This window comes from Psammomys obesus, unplaced genomic scaffold (genome assembly GCF_907164565.1).
Source record: "Psammomys obesus unplaced genomic scaffold, mPsaObe1.curated_primary_1811, whole genome shotgun sequence".
NCBI lineage: Eukaryota > Metazoa > Chordata > Mammalia > Rodentia > Muridae > Psammomys > Psammomys obesus.
The window spans coordinates 19,353,303-19,371,788 of record NW_026596166.1 but is presented as its reverse complement, the minus strand read 5'-3'; the positions used below and the strand labels follow the sequence as shown (position 1 = coordinate 19,371,788).

General features: G+C 38.7%; 1 protein-coding gene and 1 pseudogene across 2 annotated transcripts in view; one reads left to right on the top strand and one right to left on the bottom strand.

The window, feature by feature from the left end:
• Nucleotides 1–4,530, bottom strand: part of LOC129667660 (40S ribosomal protein S25-like) — a 48,626-nt pseudogene extending 44,096 nt beyond the window's left edge.
• The window catches only part of Lrfn5 (leucine rich repeat and fibronectin type III domain containing 5), a 321,290-nt gene that overhangs the window by 88,342 nt on the left and 214,462 nt on the right, over nucleotides 1–18,486 (top strand). The gene's annotated exons all lie outside the window — the stretch shown is intronic.

Below are 18,486 nucleotides of genomic sequence, written 5' to 3'. Positions count from 1 at the left end.
ATGGCTAGTGACTAACACATACTAATAAAATATGAATATGAATCAGTAAGCAATGCTTAAAATTGTCAACTCTTCCAGGAAGGTCTTGAGCTTTTTTTTTTGGTTAATTTCCTGGTCTATGGGACAGAAGACAGAGCCTATAAATGTGTTGGATGTTCTGAATACTTGGACATTTGCTTAGAAAATCAGGATATAAATATGATCATACTTAATGAAGGAAATAAGCAGGAAAAATGCTCCACATGGAGGGAGGAATAAACAATGCTCCGTATTTGAACTTGGTACTGAGGGCCTATATATCTGTTTGTATACTTACTTGACATGTACTCTATATCTGTCAATATATTTTCTGTCTCCTGATAACTGAAAATAAAATCTCAAGGATGATCTGTATAGTGTGATTTTGTGGTTTGAATTCACCAAAATGGTCGTTCTATACAGGCATAAGTTGTAAATGACTTTTTAATTTAGCACCATGGTTATGCTGCTTACAAATAACTGCCAGAAGCAGTCACATAATTTTTAAATATTTCTTCTTATTCCTATTATTATTATTATTTATAATTTAATCACCTTGCATCCTGGTTGTGACTGCTTCCCTCATTTCCTCTTGGTCCAGTCCTCTCTCCATCCTTCTCCTCTCCTCCCCTACCATTTTCTCCTAGTCCACAGATTGGGTAAATCCTCCTTCCCCACCATCAGACCCCAACCAATCAGGTCTCATCAGGACTGCCTGGATAATCCTTCTCCTTGGGCTGGCTAGGTTGCCCCAGGAGAAAGAAGTGATCAAGAAGCAGGCAATTGAGTTCAGGTTAGAGACTGTTTCTTCTCCCCTTACTAGGAGACCCACATGGAGATTGAGCTGTCTATGGGTTATATCTGAGAAGGGGGCCTAGGTCCTCTCTATGAATGATCTTTGGATGATGCATCACTCTCTTCAGGTCTCCCAGGGCCCAGCTTTTTTTGGCTTTGTGGGTCTCCTTGTGAGACTCCTGTCCCCTCCAGGTTCTTCTGGATGCCACTTTTTCCACATGACTCCCTGTGCTCTGTCCAAAGTTTGACTGTGAGTCTCTGCATCTGCTTTGAGCTCCTGCTGGTCGGAGTCTTTTACAGGACATCTGAGGTAGGCTTCCATCCTGTTCCCTCTCTTTTACTGCTCCCTATGTCTGTCCTATTTTCCCTTCTGAATGAGAATTAAGCCTTTTGCCTAGAGTGTTCCTTATCATTTAGCTTCTTTAGGTCTGTAGATTTTAGTAGTATGTTTATCCTACATTACATGTCTAATATCCACTTATAAGTGAGTATATACCATGTGTGTCTTTCTGCTTCTGGGTTACCATACTCAGAATTATGATCCTTTGTAGTTCCATCCATTTGCCTGCAGATTACATGAGTTCCTTGTTTTCAATTGCTGAGTAGTATTCCATTTTGTGTAAGGGTACCACAATATCTGTATCCATTCTTCAGTTGAGGGACATCTAGGTTGTTTCTAGATCCTGGCTGTTATGAATAAAGCTGCTATGAACTTAGTTGACCAAATGCACTTGTATGATTGAGGATCTTTTGGATATATGCACAGTAGACGGTGAGACTCAGAGCCAAACTTTGTTACAGTACAGGGAATCTTATGTCAGAAGGGGGAGACAGAAAGACCTAGCAGGGAACAAGAGATCCACAACAAGAGCAACAAAACTAAAAGTATCTGGGCTATAGGGGTCCTGCAGAAGCTGATGAATCAACCAAGGACCATGCATGGAGAGGACCCAGACCCCCTGCTCAGATGTAGCCCATGGACAGCTCTGTCTCTGTGTGGGTTTCCTAGTAAAGAGAGCAGGGGTTGTCTTTTTCAGGGACTCGTGGCCAGCTCTTGGATCACCTCCCTCTGTTGAAGTTGCCTAACTAGGCCACAGAGTAAAAGGATGAAACATGATAGGCTAGGGTCTGATAGTAGAGAAGGAGGACCTTACCTATCAGTGGACTAGGGGAGTGACATAGTGGGAGAAAATAGAGGGAGGGTGGGACAGGGAGGAAATGAGGTAGGGTGTTAAAGCCAGGACAAAAAGTGAGTAAAATGTAATAAATAATAATAATAATATATTAAAAAAGAGAAAACAAACTTAACAGATTTTTTGGGAGATTCTTTGTCTCACTGTCATTTTAGAGCATATATGTGTAGATATATACATATACGTAATTTTATACATATACATAATTTTAAGTTAATATAAACTTTATCTTTATTTTATTTTTATCTTTATCTTTTTATATTTTATCTTTATCTTTATTATCTTTAATTCTATTTCCATATTCATCTATCATATTTATTTATTGTCATCCCCTCTTTAACCCTACAGACTCTTTTTTAATTTTTAAATTTAATTTTATTGATATATTGTTTATTACAATTTATTCACTTTGTATCCCTGCTGCATGCAGCCCCTCCCTCATCTCTTCACAGCCCCTTGCCCTTCCCTTTTTCCCCCAATGCCCTTTCTCTAGTCCCCTGATAGGGGAGGATCTCCTTGCCTTCTATCTGACCCTAGCTTATCAGGTCTCATCAAGGTTGGCTGCATCATCTTCCTCTGTGGCCTGGCAAGGCTGCACCCCCTAGGAGGAGGTGATCAAAGAATCAGCCTCTGAGTTCATGTCAGAGATAGCTCCCGAAACCCTTACTAGGGAAACCACTTGGAAATTGAGCAGCCAATGGACTTCCTTTCAACAGGGGGTCTATGTCCTCTCCATGCATGGTCCTTTGTTGGAGTATTGGTCTCTGCAGGACCCCCCTGGACCCAGGTATTTCACTTCGTTGTTCTCTTTGTGGAGTTCCTGTCCATGTCTTTCTAGCTCCCTATTCTTCCATAATGATTCCGGCACTCTGTACAAAGTTTGGCTATGAGTATCAGTATCTCATTCAATACCCTGGTAGGTAGAGTCTTTCAGAGGTCCTCTGTGGAAGGCTCCTGTCCTGTTCCCCTGTTTTCTCCTACTGCTGATTCTATGCTGTTTGTCCTTCTGAATGATGATTAAGCATCTTCCCTAGGGTCCTCCTTGTTTCCAACCTTCTGCTGCATTCAAGAAACACACCTCTACATTAAAGATAGATACTACCTCAGAGTAAAGGAAAGAAAAAGGTTTTCCAAGCAAATAGACACAAGAAGCAAGCTAGAGTAGCTATCCCAATATCTAATAAAATATATTTTCAACCAAAATTAACCAAAAGAGATAGAGGTGACACTTCATTCTCATCAAAGGAAAAATACACCAGGAGGACATCACAATCTTTAACATCTATGCTCCAAACACGAGGGCTCCTGCATTTGTCAAAGAAAACATTATTGAAGTTTAAATCACATGTTGATCCAAACACCTTATTAGTGGGAGACTTCAACACTCCACTCTTGCCAAGAGATAGATCATTGAGGCAGAAACTAAGCAGAGATCTTGAATCAAATGGACCTAATAGATGTCTACTGAACTTTTTACCTAAACACAAAAAAGTATACTTCTTCTCAGCACCTCATGGAACCTTTCCAAAATTGACCCTACTAGTTCTTTATGTACAAATTATGGATTCCAGTTTTGTGTTTTTTATGTGATTTCTGAATGTGCAAATGTGGCCTTATCTAAATCTATATCTGTTCCTTGTGCCTTTTCTTGGGTTATTCTCCATCTGTTTGTTTTACCCCATTCTGATCTGTTTGATTTCATTTCATCATTATTACAATCTATTATAGTACATTATATTATAATTATTATGTTATAATATATATTTTATTTTTATGCCTTAAAACTTTTTTTTTAAATGAGAGATAAGGAAGGGTGTAGATCCTGAGTGGAGGGTAGTAGGGGAGGAACTGCAAGGAGCATAAGTAGGAGAAAATATACTTAGGATATGAGAAAAACTCTATTTTTGTTAAGAGGAAAGAATAAATATATAAATAGAAATTAGCAGCATGGGCTAGAGAAATGGTTCAGCCATTTTAAAAGTGTCTACTGCTCATTGAAAGAACCCAAATTTTATTCACAGCACTCACATTGGATCCTAAGTCAAACATAAACACAATTGTAAGTAAAACATAAATCTTTATAAGGTGAAACATGTTCTCTATATTTTTTGATTTAATAAAGTTTCATTTTTTTGAAATGCACAGCTGGTTGAACCTGCTCATGCATCGTCACCAGCAGCTGGTGTTTCTTGTGTAAATCACTTGGGTTCTGTGCTTTGGAATCAGCTTGAGAAGTCCTTTACTAAGTAGCTCCTAAAGGGCTGCCCTGGCCAAGGGACCGTGAATCTCCAGTCTCTCAGAGACCACACCTGGAGTACTAAGCGTATAGTCGGAAACTTCCTTACATAACTTGTTGTATGTGTCTTTGTCAAACAGGACTAGATGGTTGAGCTTGTCCCGAACTTTACCTTTGGACCACTTCTTCTTTTTGGCCTTGACACCAGACTTTACTGAGTCTTTGTCTTTTTTTGGGGGGAGGGGGTGACTTTCTGGCATCTTTCTTCTTGTAGTCCTTGGGAGGCATGCGAAGTTCAGAGAGTGAGGACCACCCCTGCAGGCTCACTAAGATGTCCGAAATAAAAGGAAGCCCTTCCAGTCAACAGTCCCAGAATCATGCTCTATATTTATATGTCAATTTGACAGAGGCCAAAGTCACTTGATCTGGGGTGGGAAGATAATGGGAATTAAGGGAATGACTCCATGAGATGAAGCCACAGTCACGTATGTAGGTCATTTCTCAATTATTAGTTTGTGTGGAGGAGGGCCCAGGCTGTTATGGGTGGTGCTGTCCCTCGGCTGGTGGACCTAGCTTACATGACAAAGCAGGAGGAGCAAGCCAGCGAGTGCATGCCAAGTAGGCATCACCCCTTCATGGCTTTTGCTTCAGCTCCTGCATTCAGGTTCCTGTCCTGTTTGACTTTCTGTTCTGATTTCCTTCAATGATGAACTATGATGGGAAAGTGGAAGTGAAAAATAAAGTCTTTCCTCCCCAACTTTGTTGTTTTTATAGTATCCATCATAGCAATCTTAACTCTAAGACAAGACACCTGTAAAATTGATGACGCAAGTAAAATATGTAAATGTCTGTATTGCTATTCTCAAATGAGTTTTAGTTTTGGAATAAAAATTTATATGTACAAAAGTAATCTTTTTCATTTTCCAAAACAAATAATATGAAATGTTTACTCTAAAAGATAAAATTATGCCAGGGGATATTGATGCAGGCTTTTAATCAGAGCACTTTGAGGACAAAGTCAGGTGGATCTCTGAGTTTGAGGCCAGCCTGGTCTACACAGCAAGGTTCAGGACAGCCAGGGCTATGAAATATTGTCCAGTGCCACATATTTGGTCATTTTAATTTTAGAGAATCAAGAGTTTAATAAGTGCAAAGACTAACTATTAATTGGCTTTCATTCATACAAACTTCAATATAAATATATGTCATTTATAATTGACAAAGTATTAATTAATGGATATGTAAACCTTCAAATGCAAATAAATACCTACAAATACAAACAAATATCTACAAAATTATATTTAAAAATGAGCAAAGGCATTTTGGCAAAGTAATAAAAAAGAATGATCAGTAAACTTATAAAGATTCATTAATCAGGTAAAGTAAAAGTAAAACATAGAGATGACCTAGACCTCATGCTCAGATGTAGCCTAAATAGCTCAGTCTCTATGTGGATTCCCTAGTAAGGGGAGAAGAGACAGTCTCTGACATAAACTTGGTTGCCAGTTCCTTGGGCGCCTCTCCCTGGTTGGACAACCTAGCCAGCCCACAAAGGAAGAGGATCCAGGCAGTCTTGATGGGAACTGTTAGGTTATGGTCACACAGTAGGAGAGGAGGACTTTTCCTATCCGTGGACTAAGAAAGAGAGATAGGGGAGTGTTGTTGATTATTAATATTTACTATTGATTCACTTTTAGCTAAACAGTGGTTATTTTTAAACCAGCTATACACCCAAATCACCAAACAGACACTAGAATTTATTTAATTAACTTAGAGCACAATGCTGGGCAATGAGTACTCCATCCTAAACCTCCAAGTCCCCATAGTTTCAACCCATTCAGATTTTCCACATTATACTTGCGTTTAGTCATACCTTCAGTCCTGTTCATCTCTCCTTATCGTCCCAGGTCCTCTCCTGATGATCTCTCCTCTCTGAGTCCTCCCACTGGGTTCCTTCTCCTCCCCTCTGGACTAGGGTGTCCCACCCTAATCTCTCCATTGTTCAGCATTGGTTGGTTGCTTTATTGACAATACAGAGAACAAATGGTGGCATGTTTACACACACTTGAGCCAGGTTTAATAAACATCACAATGTAATGTCAAGTTGAAAACAGATAGTGGGGTAGAGACATCAGCATTTGCATGAACAAGGGTAAATTGTATATATTCCACAAGAACATCATTAGCTATCAGGGAAATGCAAATCAAAATGACCCTGAGATTTCAACTTACACCCATCAGAATGGCCAAGATGAAAAACTCAAGTGACAACACATGCTGGAGAGGTTGTGGAGAAAGGGGAACCCTCCTCCATTGCTGGTGGGAATGTAAACTGGTACAACCACTTTGGAAGTTAATCTGGCGCTTTCTCAGACAAGTAGGAATAGTGCTTCCTCAAGACCCAGCTATACCACTGCTAGGCATATACCCAAAATTTGCTCAAGTACACAATAAGGACATTTGTTCAACCATGTTTGTAGCAGCTTTATTTGTAATAGCCAGAACCTGGAAACAACCCAGATGTCCATCAGTGGAGGAATGGGTACAGAAATTGTGGTATTTTTACACAATGGAATACTACTCAGCAATCAAAAAAGAGGAAATCATGAAATTTGCAGGCAAATGGTGGGATCTAGAAAAGATCATTCTGAGTGAAGTATCCCAGAAGAAGAAAGACAAACATGGAATATACTCGCTTATATAGACCTAAGAGATATGATAAACATAATGAAATCCATACACCTAAAGAAGATAATCAAGAAAGCGGACAGGGGGTATGATGATCAATCTTCATTTAGAAAGACAAATGGGATATGCATTGAACGTATGACAGGAGTCTACCGCAAAAGGCATCTGAAAGACTCTACCTAGCAGTGTTCCAAAGTAGATACTAAGACTCATAACCAAACCCTAGGCAGAGTGCAGGGAATCATATGAAAGAAGGGGAGTTTGATGTGGAAAGGATAGGCGCTCCACAAGGACCAAACATATCTGGGCACAGGGTCTTTTCTGAGATGGACACTCAACCAAAGACCATGAGAGGATAAATCCTAGAACCTCTGCTTGGATGTGACCCGTGATTGCTCAGTAATCAATTGGTTTCCCATAGTAAGGGGAACAAGGATTATTTTTAACAGGAACTCAATGACTGGCTCTTTGACCTCCCCACCTCCCAAGGGAGGAGCAGTACTGTTAGGCCACACAGGAGGACTTTGCAGCTAGTCCTGAAAATACCAGACAAAACGGAGTCATATGAAAGGGGAGGAGGTCCTCCCCTATCAGTGGACTTGGAAAGGGGCAGGGAGGAATGAGGGAGGGAGGGTGGGACTGGGGAGGGAATGAGGGATACAGAATTAACAAAATGTAACTAATGAGAAAAATAAAATTAAAAAAAAGAAAAAAAAACATTATATCAACAGGGGAGGAAGAGGGATGGAGGGAAGGTGGGACCAGGAGATGAGGGAGGGGATTACAACTGGAATACAAATTGAATAAATTGTAAATAATAATACTAATAATAAAAAAGAAAACTAGATTTGGAGGTTTCAAAACAATACAGGGTGACACTGTGGTGGTTTGAGTAGGTTTGCCCCCCATAGACTCTTGTGTTTGAATGCTTGGTCCATAGGGAGTCGCAGTATTAGAAGGTGTGGCCTTGTCCAAGGAAGTGTGTCACTGTGGAGGTGGGCTTTGACATCATATATGCTCAGTCTATGCCCAGTGTAATACACAGTCTCTTGTTGCTGCTTGTGGATCAAGAGGCAGAACTCTCAGCTCCTTCCTGAGCATTGTGTCTGTCTGCACACCGTCATGCTTCTTGCCATGACAGTGATGGGCTAAACCCCTAAAACCATAAGCCAGCTTCAATTAAATGTTTTTCTTTACTGGAAGCAATGGCTCAGCATGTTTTGTTCTTGCAGAGAATCCAGCAAGATGGACGGCACCCAAGTGGTATCTTACAGTCATCCATGCCTTCAGTAACAGGAATTGATACCCTCTTCTAAGTTCTGTGAGCAACAAACATTGGATAAAGTCTGTGAAATTTGGGATATAAAAAATATATCCCAGTAAAGCTGGGAAAAAGGCAGAAAGCAAAAAATTCTAGAACACTGTTATTTTATGTGATTGGGATAAAGGATGGAAAGATACATGAGTTGGGATGTCATATTTTCTCATTGCCTTGAGGGTGAGGTGCCTCTCCCTGTTTCTTGTGATCTTTATAACTTTGGTTATTCTTTTCCTCAAGAACTTTGGCTATGCATTTTAACAGAACAAGGTCAATGCCAAGGGACATTGAAAGACTAGAACTTGAATGGGTCTACAGTGTAAGCTGAATCCATTAACCATCCCTCCAATGGGAAAATCATGGCTGTATTACCTTGGTAGTTTCCTACTAACAGCCTGATCTCTGCAGTCAATGTGTTATTCATTCTACAGCAAGGAGCTCTTACTGACGTGCAGTAATCACTCAAGACCATCACTTAACTGATATGAGTTCTTTATTACTTCTGAACTCTCCATGGGTAATTGACTCAGATTAGACTCCCTACTTCGCTTTATTGAATTACTAGTATGTTACCAAAATTATAATGTAATTTGAACTAGAGAGATGTGTTATTTTTTAATTTGTAGACTGTACTGTTACTTTAATATTCTTTTTACAATAATGATAGTGACTAGTGAGACTCCAGAATAGTGAGATTCCATTACATTTAAATTTGGTACTATGCTTTTGAATTCTTGGATTTCTTGTGTGTGTTCTGTGTACTTGGATTACAGTTACGTGAACTGTGAGTGGAGAAAAGTCTGCAGAAAAAGAAGTGTTTCCAGAACCCTTTTTTTCACAATGTGCCCCAAGCTTATTAAAGAAATGAAATCCCACTTAGAGCAATGTGATAATAGTAAAAATAAAAAGTAAAAGATATCCTCCAAATCTGGTGCTTCCTTTAATTATGTAATTACTCAGAACTAATTTGTTAAAAATCAGAGGGATGCCAAAACCATATTCAGTTTTACTTTAATTTTATTATTTTATTTCTTCTTTGTATTGAGTCTTCAAATGTTCTTCTGTTTATGCAATTATCAGTGGAAGAAGGATAACATAAGAGGGACAATAAATATGGTCAGAATAATTATATAGATATATGACATGTCATACTGAAACTGATAATTACTTCTCATTGTTCTATTTTTCCCTTCAAATTTTTCAATCTTTATGTTTTTTCATCAATCCAAGGTGTTTTCTAAATCCTACCCTTTGTGTGTATTACACTGCAGTCTCCTATGCTTCTATTATATTATTTGAAAGTATAAATGACTCTAAATAATTAAGGATGAAAAGTATGCAGACACCACCAATCAGTTTTTGACACTGTGATAGAATTTTTAACTCTATCCTTGTCTATTTTCATATTACATGTAACAACACCTGGTGGCTTTTCCTGAAGAGGAAAAGTTCAGACATGGATTCTGAGCTTTTTTCTGATCAATGCATTTTGCAAACAGGCTTTGTGAATATTTAGGAGATAATATTTCTTGTTATTTAAAGGATAGTAATATTAAACTGGCATATCTTTAGCTCATTCTGAATTCTAAGTATTGTAGCACTGAAAGTATTGTCATCTACAAAGTGAAGCCTACAGAGTCTTATAGTGAAATTAATACTGGATATGAAGAGTCTTGAAAATGAATCTGACTCAGCATTTCATACACTTGGTCCTCTCCTCTTGGAAGTCAATATTGAACCTGTTCTACTCTTATGTAACCCAATGATTGCTCTTACTACTTTATGCGTGTTTCATATGGGTTTTTCTTTACACTTAAATTCATTTTAACTGTCACACTAGTTTTCACTGATCTTTATCCGGTATCTACTGTTTGTCAATTCCTAAACCTGATGTTTGACATACTTGACTCTCCTGTGGACATTGCCCGAAGACAGATTGTTTAAAATTCTACAAATTGCTTCAGATGGAAAAACCTCTCTTGATTTCCTCGGGTACAAGTTTACTCATCGATGAAGAGAATGATAGACTCAGTAGTGGCTACAGACATATCAAGCACTTCTGCCCAAAAATCTATCTCTCTATTTTATAATACAGTATTGGTACTTTCCTTTTCTTTTCAGCTATTGTTATGCCTTCTAAATTATAAGAAGAAAATTTTCCATTTAACATCTTGTTATGATAAATAAAATGTAGACATATTAGAATGCTTGTATGGGAAAATAACTGAATTCAGGTTCATCACAGTGTGAATAGTTTAGATACAACTAATTGAGCCAGTCACTTTGAAGAAGTTACACGATTTTAAAAATTATTATTACTATTAATATTACTATTAGTTTAGTCATCATGGTGCACCATATGCATGCCTGGTGCCTGTGGTGGTCAGAAGAGTATGTTGGATGTCTTGGAACTTGAATTACAGATGGCTGTAAAGTACCTTTTGGGTGCTGGGAATCAAGTCAGGTTCTCTGAAAAAGCAAGCAATGCCTTTAACAACTGAACAAGCTCTTCAGCTCTTCATGACCTTTTTGGTTTCCAGTTAAGAAGAAATACATCAGTTTTATTGAACTTGGACAAATGAAGAATAATAATTAACAATGAGATGGTTTTAGAATATAATTCTAAAGTATGAAGTTCGCTGTCTTACTATTCAAAATATCACTAATATAAGTAGCCATTAAACTTATTGAATTTAGCCAACCATATCATTAAATGTCAAGTTAAGTGCCTGTACTTGATTTGTTTGACACAGATTAGTAAGAACAGAGATATGTGTCCTTTCTCTAGTGATGAATGAAAGGATTCATTATTGTAACCATTTAATCTCTATTTTACCTGTGCTTGCTCAAATTGTAAGTGTTTTATTACATTTTTACAAGTTATTTAATTTTTATAATTTTCCCACTCACTGATTATAAATTTTACTTACTGCAATGTAGTCTCACAACATATTACATACATAAATTAATGGAGAGATTTTATCACTGAACTGAAAAAAGTAGAGACTATGTCAATATAATATTTGCTTTATGGTTTACTAGATTTTAAAAGAGAGTAGAGGAACAAGGACTGTCTCTGATATGATATGGCTGCCCTCTGAGGGGGGAGTAGCCAGGCCACAGAAGAGGACAAGCAGCCAGTCCTGATGAGACCTGATTTGCTAGGGTCAGATGGAAGGGGAGGAGGACCTCCACTATCAGTGGACTTGGAGAGGGAAATGGAGGAGATGAGGGAGGGTGAGATAGGGAGGGAATGAGGAAGGGGGCTGCAGTTGGGATACAAAATGAATGAACTGTAATTAATATAATAAATAAAAATTTAATAACAAAAAAGAGAGAGGAGAGAACTTACATAGAAGGCCCAAAAGCTTGCTATATTCCCCTTTCTCATACAGTTTCTTTTTTATTCATTTCTTGAATTAGTATGATACATTCCTTTCAATAAATAAATCAAAGGATTTTTTTTTTATTATTTAAAGCCCATTTAGGCTGTAGTGTTTTATAAAAATCTGTGTATGTTGACACATGGTAATATCATCTGTCTATCATTTTGGTGTTAAATGAGCTTCACTGCCCTATACATTTCCAACACTCTACCTTACATTTCCTCCCTCATTAACTGTAAAACCACTGATTCTGTTAGTATCTTGTACATCATAGATTAAACTTATGATGTATAAAATATAGTTGGAATGCTAACACAAATTTACACATACTGACAAATATCATCCTGGTTTCTTGTAATTTGGTTATAAACCTGTAAAAACATTGTGGTGCAAGTTTTGGTAAGGGTGTAAATGTTCAACTTGTTTTGTAAATAGTGAAGCCTGAAGAAACTCAGTGTTACATCAAATCTTAGGTTAACTGATTACAGCATGGCCAATCTGTTTTCCAAAGCGCTGAACTATTTTTGCGTACCTCACAATAATGGATGAAATTTCCAATTGTCATCCTTCAGTATGACATGTTTTAACCATCCTTAAAATGTAGGTTTGGAGCTCTACAAGTACCAAATATATCCACAGGGCCTTTTCTGAGACTGACACTCAACCAAGGACCATCTATGGATATAACATAGAACTTCTGCTGGGATGTGGCCCGTGGTAGCTCAGTAACCAAGTAGTTTTCCAAAGTAAGGGGAACACGGACTATTTCTAACAGGATCTCAAGGGCAGGCTCTTTGTCCTCCCCCCGACCCCCCCAGGGGAGGAGCAGTCCTGTTAGGCCACAGAGGAGGACTTTGCAGCCAGCCTTGAAGATACCTGATAAAACAGGGTCAAATGAAAGGGGAGGAGGTCCTCCCCTATCAGTGGACTTGGAAAGGGGCAGGGAGGAGACCAGGGAGGGAGTTGGGGAGGGGGAGGGAATGAGGGAGCGGGATACAGCTGGGACACAGAGTTAACAAATTGTAACTAAAAATAAAAATAAAATAAAAAAAAAAAACAAACAATGGAGTAAAAAAAATGTAGGTTTGTGGCACATTGTTGTGTTTTGTGTTTTTCTGTTATATAATACTTCGTATAATTAAACATGCATATGATGCTGTCTTTTTATGTTTGCTTCCATATAACTTTTTGATGATGTCTACATGTACCTTTTCTCTATTTAAAAATATTAGTTATATTGTTTGATCAAATCCACCCCATTCTCTTCCCTCTATTTCATCCCCTATCCAACTACCACTTTTTCCTACAAATTTTATTTTATTTTTTCCCTTATTTATTTTTTTTTAATTGTGACTGAGTCCATCCAGTGCTGTCTTTATTTTAATGGCATAAATCTGTTTAGTGGAGCACAAGTAGCCTCTCCAAATCTTCACTGCTAAGGAAAATTTCTTCTTTCTCCTCCAGTGGCCATAAATTGCTAATAGTTCCTCAGAAAGAAGTATATCATGAGCCCCTCCTCTATCCATGTTGAGATTTTTATCTGGCTTAATTTTCCACAAGTTTGTGCATGCAGCCATAGCAGCTGTTATTTTCTGTGTGTAACTATGCTCTCATGTCCCTTCAATACTCTAGCTCTTTTAATCTTCCCACCCTTATACCTCTATGACTGATCCCTGTGCCTTGGGATGATAATGTAGATATACCATTTGCATCAGAACATCACAAAGTCTCTTATTTTCTGCACCCACCTCTAGCTGTGTGTCTCTGTATTAATATTTACCACAGAGAGAAGCTTTTCTAGTGTGGACTATACTAATCTGTGCCTATGATAACAAGAACGTTTTGGGAACAGTTTATTAGTATGTTTACTTCACAGCAAAATAGTACTACATTATCTCCTAAGGTCTGTAACCTAGCCCGTCATGGCTTTTCAGCCAGTGAACAACACCAAGTATAGGCTTCATTTTGTGCAACAGGAGGTTTTTAATCCAACCAGGAAATGGTTGCATAATCCTGTAACATTCATGCCACTATTGCTTCTGTGAGCTTATCCTTCCAGGCCAGTTATTATTGTAGATCTTAGGGTGCATAACTGGGTAAATTCACGGATGACATTAATCCAGTAAAGTTAAAAAAAATTTTCCTATGCTGGATGCACAGCAGGTATGATGATAACATATTTGCACAATGTTAATTTATGAGACTCTCTAGACAAATAACTTGGAGAGTGGTAACCCAGCACTGCTTTTTTTTTTTTTTAATACCTCATGTTGTCTATAGCAGTTATTGTCTCCCATTATGGGGTAACTCAATTTAAACCTCTTTTCTTTTGTATGTACATCTATATAATTTAGAAAGCTTCTTGAATAATAAGTTTCAACATAACATTTAGGGAATAGAGGACACCAGGAGAACAAGGCCCTTCAAGTCAACTAACCAAGGCACATATGAGCTTATTGAGACTGATGCAGTAATCAAAGGGCCTACATGGGCCTGCATCAGTTCCTCTGCATAGATATTGTAGACATTTGTTTAGCATATTTATGGGACTCTTGACAGTGAGTCTAGCAGGTCTCTGATACTTGTGCCAGCTATTGAGATGCTTATCCTCCTGTTGGGTTGCAATGTTCAAATTTAATATGAAAGCTTTTGACTTATCTTATTATATTTTATTTTGTCATGATTGGTGGTTGAGAAGAATGGATCTAGAGGGACAGGGAGGTGGGGAAGAACTGGGAAGAATAGAGGGAGAGAAAAATATAATCTAGATATATTATTTGAGAATCTACTTTTTTATTTTTTAATTTAATTTTACTTTATTAATTACGCTTTATTCACTTCGTATCCCCCCATAAGACCCTCCCTCCTCCCCTCCCGGTCCCACCCTCCCACCCCTTTCTTCATGTATGCCCCTCCTCACGTCCACTGATAGGGGAGGTTCTCCTCTCCTTCCTTCTGATCTTAGTCTATCAGATCATATCAGGAGTGGGTGCATTGTCATCTTCTGTGGCCTGGTAAGGCTGCTCTCCCCTCAGGGGGAGGTGATCAAAGAGCAGGCCAATCAGATTATGTCAGAGGCAGTCCCTCCTCCCATTACTATGTAACCCACTTGGACACTAAACTGCTATGGACTATATCTGTGCAGGAGTTCTAGGTTATCTCCATGCATAGTACTTGGTTGGAGTATGAGTCTCTGGGAAGACCCCTGTGTTTAAATTTTCTGGTTCTGTTGCTCTCCTTGTGGGGTTCCTGTTCTCTCCAGGTTTTACTATTTCCCACTTCTTACATAAGATTCCATGCACTCTGCCCAACAGTTGGCCATAAGTCTCAGCGTCTGCTTTGATAGTCTGCAGGGCAGAGTCTTTCAGAGGCCCTCTGTGGCAGGTTTCTAGGTTGTTTCCTCTTTTCTTCTTCTGATGTCCATCCTCTTTGCCTTTTGGGATGGGAATTGAGTGTTTTAGTAAGGGTTCTCTCTCTTAATTAGTTTCTTTAGATGTACAGATTTTAGTAGGTTTATCCTATGTTATATGTCTATATGAGTGAGTATATACCATGTGTGTCTTTCTGCTTCTGTTTGGATTTCCTCAGTGTCTGTAGTTATGTCCCCCTTTTCATTTCTGATTTTGTTGATTTGGATGGTGTCTCTCTGCCTTTTAGTTAGCTTGGCTAAGGGTTTGTCTATCTTGTTGATTTTCTCAAAGAACCAGCTCTTAGTTTCATTGATTCTTTGAATTGTTTTATTTGTTTTTTATTTGATTGATTTCAGCTGTCTACTTCTTTTTGGTGTGTCTGCTTCTTCTTTTTCTAGGGTTTTTAAGTGAGCCCTTAAGTTGCTTGAATGAGCTGTCTCAAATGTCTTCTTGAAGGCACTTAGTGCTATGAACTTTCCTCTTAGTGCTTTCATTGTGTTCCAAAAGTTTGGGTACGTTGTACCTTCATTTTCATTGAATTCTAGGAAGTCTTTAATTTCTTTCTTTATTTCTTCCCTGACCCAGCTGTCATGTAGGAGCAAGTTGTTCAATTTCCATGTGTGTGTAGGCTTTTTGCTATTTCTGTTGTTGTTGAGGTTCAGCTTCATTCCATGGTGATCAGGTAGGGTACAAGGGATTATTTCAATCTTCTTGTATCTGTTGAGGCTTGCTTTGTGACCCACTATATGGTCTATTTTGGAGAAGGTTCCATGAGGTGCTGAGAAGAAGGTAAACTCTTTTGTGTTTGGGTATAAAGTTCTGTAAATGTATGTTAGGTCCATTTGATTCATGATCTCTGTTAGAGACATATTTTTTTTTGTTTACTTTCTGTTTTGTTAACCCGTCCTTTGTTGAGAGTGGAGTGTTGAAGTCTCCCACTATTAATGTGTGGGGATCTATGTGTGGTTTAAGTTTTATCAATGTTTCTTTTACAAATGTGGGTGCCCTCGTATTTGGGGCATGGATGTTCGGATTGTGATGTCTTCCTGGTGGAATTTTCCCTTGATGAGTATGAAGTGTCCTTCCCCATCTCTTTTGAATAATTTTGGTTGAAAGCCTATTTTATCAGATATTAGAATGTCTACTTCTGCTTGCTTCTTGGGTCCATTTGCTTGGAAAGCTGTCTTCCAATCCTTTACCCTCAGGTAATGTCTATCTTTGTGACTTAGGTGTGTTTCTTGTATGCAACAGATTGCTGAGTTTTGTTTATGCATCCATTCTTTTAGTTTGTGTCTTTTTATTGGAGAATTGAGTCCATTGATGTTGAGAGAGATTAATGACCAGTGGTTGTTAGATTCTTTGATTTTGATGTTGGCTGTGGTCGTAAAGTTGTGTGTTTGGTTGCTTTTTCTTTTATTGTAGTGAGGTTGATTATTTCCTGTGTTTTCTTGAAAGTAGCTAGTTTTCTTGGGTTGTATTTTCCCTTCTAGTGTCTTCTGTAACGCTGAATTTGTGTTTAGGTATTGTTGAAATTTGTTTTTGTCATTGAATATCTGTTTTCTCCATCTATGAGAACTGAGAGTTTTGCGGGGTATAGTAGCCTGGGCTGACATCTGTGTTCTCTTAGGGTCTGCATGATATCTGTCCAGGCCCTTCTGGCTTTCATAGACTCTGTTGAAATGTCAGGTGTGATTCTAATGGGTTTGTCATTATATGTTACTTGGCCTTTTTCCCTTGCAGCTTTTAGGATTTTTTTTTCTTTGTTCTGTATACTTACTGTTTTGATTATTATGTGGTGGGAGGATTTTCTTTTCTGATCTAGTTTATTGGGTGTTCTGTAGGCCTCTTGTATTCTTATTGGCCTCTCCTTTAATTTGGGGAAATTTTCTTCAATGATATTGTTGAAAACATTTTCTGGGCCTCAGAGGAGGGAATCTTCTTCTTCCTGTGTTCCTATTATTCTTAGGTTTTTTTTTTTTTTTTTTTGTCTTGAATTTCTTGGATGGTCTGTGCCAGGAGTTTTTTAGATTTAACATTTTCTTTGACAGATACATTGATTTCTTACATTGCATCTTCCACACCTGAGATTCTTTCTTTCATCTCTTGTAGTCTATTGGTTATGCTTATCTCTGTAGTTCCTGTTTTCTTCCCTAAGTTCTTTCTCTCCACAATTTTCTCCATTTGTGTTTTCTTTAATTTTTCCAATTCTAGCTTCAGATCTTGAGTCGTTTTGTTGATTTCCTTCACCTGTCTGACTGTATTTTACTGCTTTTCCATCAATTCCTTCAGCTGTTTGTTTGAACAATCCTTTGTTTCTTTTATTTCTTTCAGTGATTTAAGTATGTCCTCTCTAAAGGCCACAAACTGTTTGGCTCCAACTTCCTGTATTTCTTTACAGATGGCCATAATCTGTTTGTTTTTATCTTCCTCCATTTCTTTATGGATGGCCATAATCTGTTTGAGTTTATCTTCTTCTAGGTCTTTATGTATGTTATTTGTTTCCTCTGTTATGGTCTTCATGAGCATAGAGTTTAGGTCATCTTCTTGGATTTCAATTATGCTGGATTGTGCAGGGCTACTTGCCCCTGGATAACTGGGTTCTCGAGATGCCATATTGCTCTGTCTTTTGTTGGTTGAGCTTTTACGATGGTCTCTACCCATTGGGCTATTTTAGGTGTTTGGGGTTAGTTTCTGGTGGTTCCTGGAATCCTGTGGTGGAGAGAATCCACTTGGCAGAAAGATGGTTTTTCCTGAAGGAAACTTTCTCAGCTTTTTGGGTATAGTTACTGGATGGGGGGGTGTTTTTCAGGAGTTGCTGCTGCTCACCTCAGGCATAGAGACCTGAGTGGTAACTGTGGTCCTTGTTAGTCGAGGGGGTTCTCCTCTCACTAGGAGAAGTCCTGAAGACAGCTGCCCTGCTTCTGGGTTTCTTGCTGTAAATTTAGTGATCTGCTGCTGTAACCTGTGTGTCCCGTGGTTTGGTCAGTTTTGTTAAGGGTAACTGGTTGCCCCTTGGAGCAGTAACAGGGCATTGATCTCTGGGATTCCAGGCTTTTGTAGGTCTGAGGTTGGTTTTCTGTGCCCCAGTATCTAAGCGGTAATCTGTGGCAGGTGGGTATGGCTGTCCTGGTAACAGCAGGCTATCTGGTGCACAGCAGGTCCCTTTGTTGGGCAGGTCTACAGGACCTATTCCAGGGATATACTGGGTGGCCTAACTCCATCCCCTTTGCTTCGTTCCCTTTGAGGATTTCTCCAGACAGTGACTCTCAGTCTCTGTTGTCCTGGGGCGCACAGCTATGTCTGTGCCAGAGAGCTGGCGCCTAGCAACTCACTGTCTGTGCCTGTGACTGGAGCCCAGTTCAGTGATGGTGGGTGGCTCTTACTTGCTGGTCTGCTAGACTTTTTCCAGGGAAAGACTGGGTAACCCAAGTCAGTACCATTT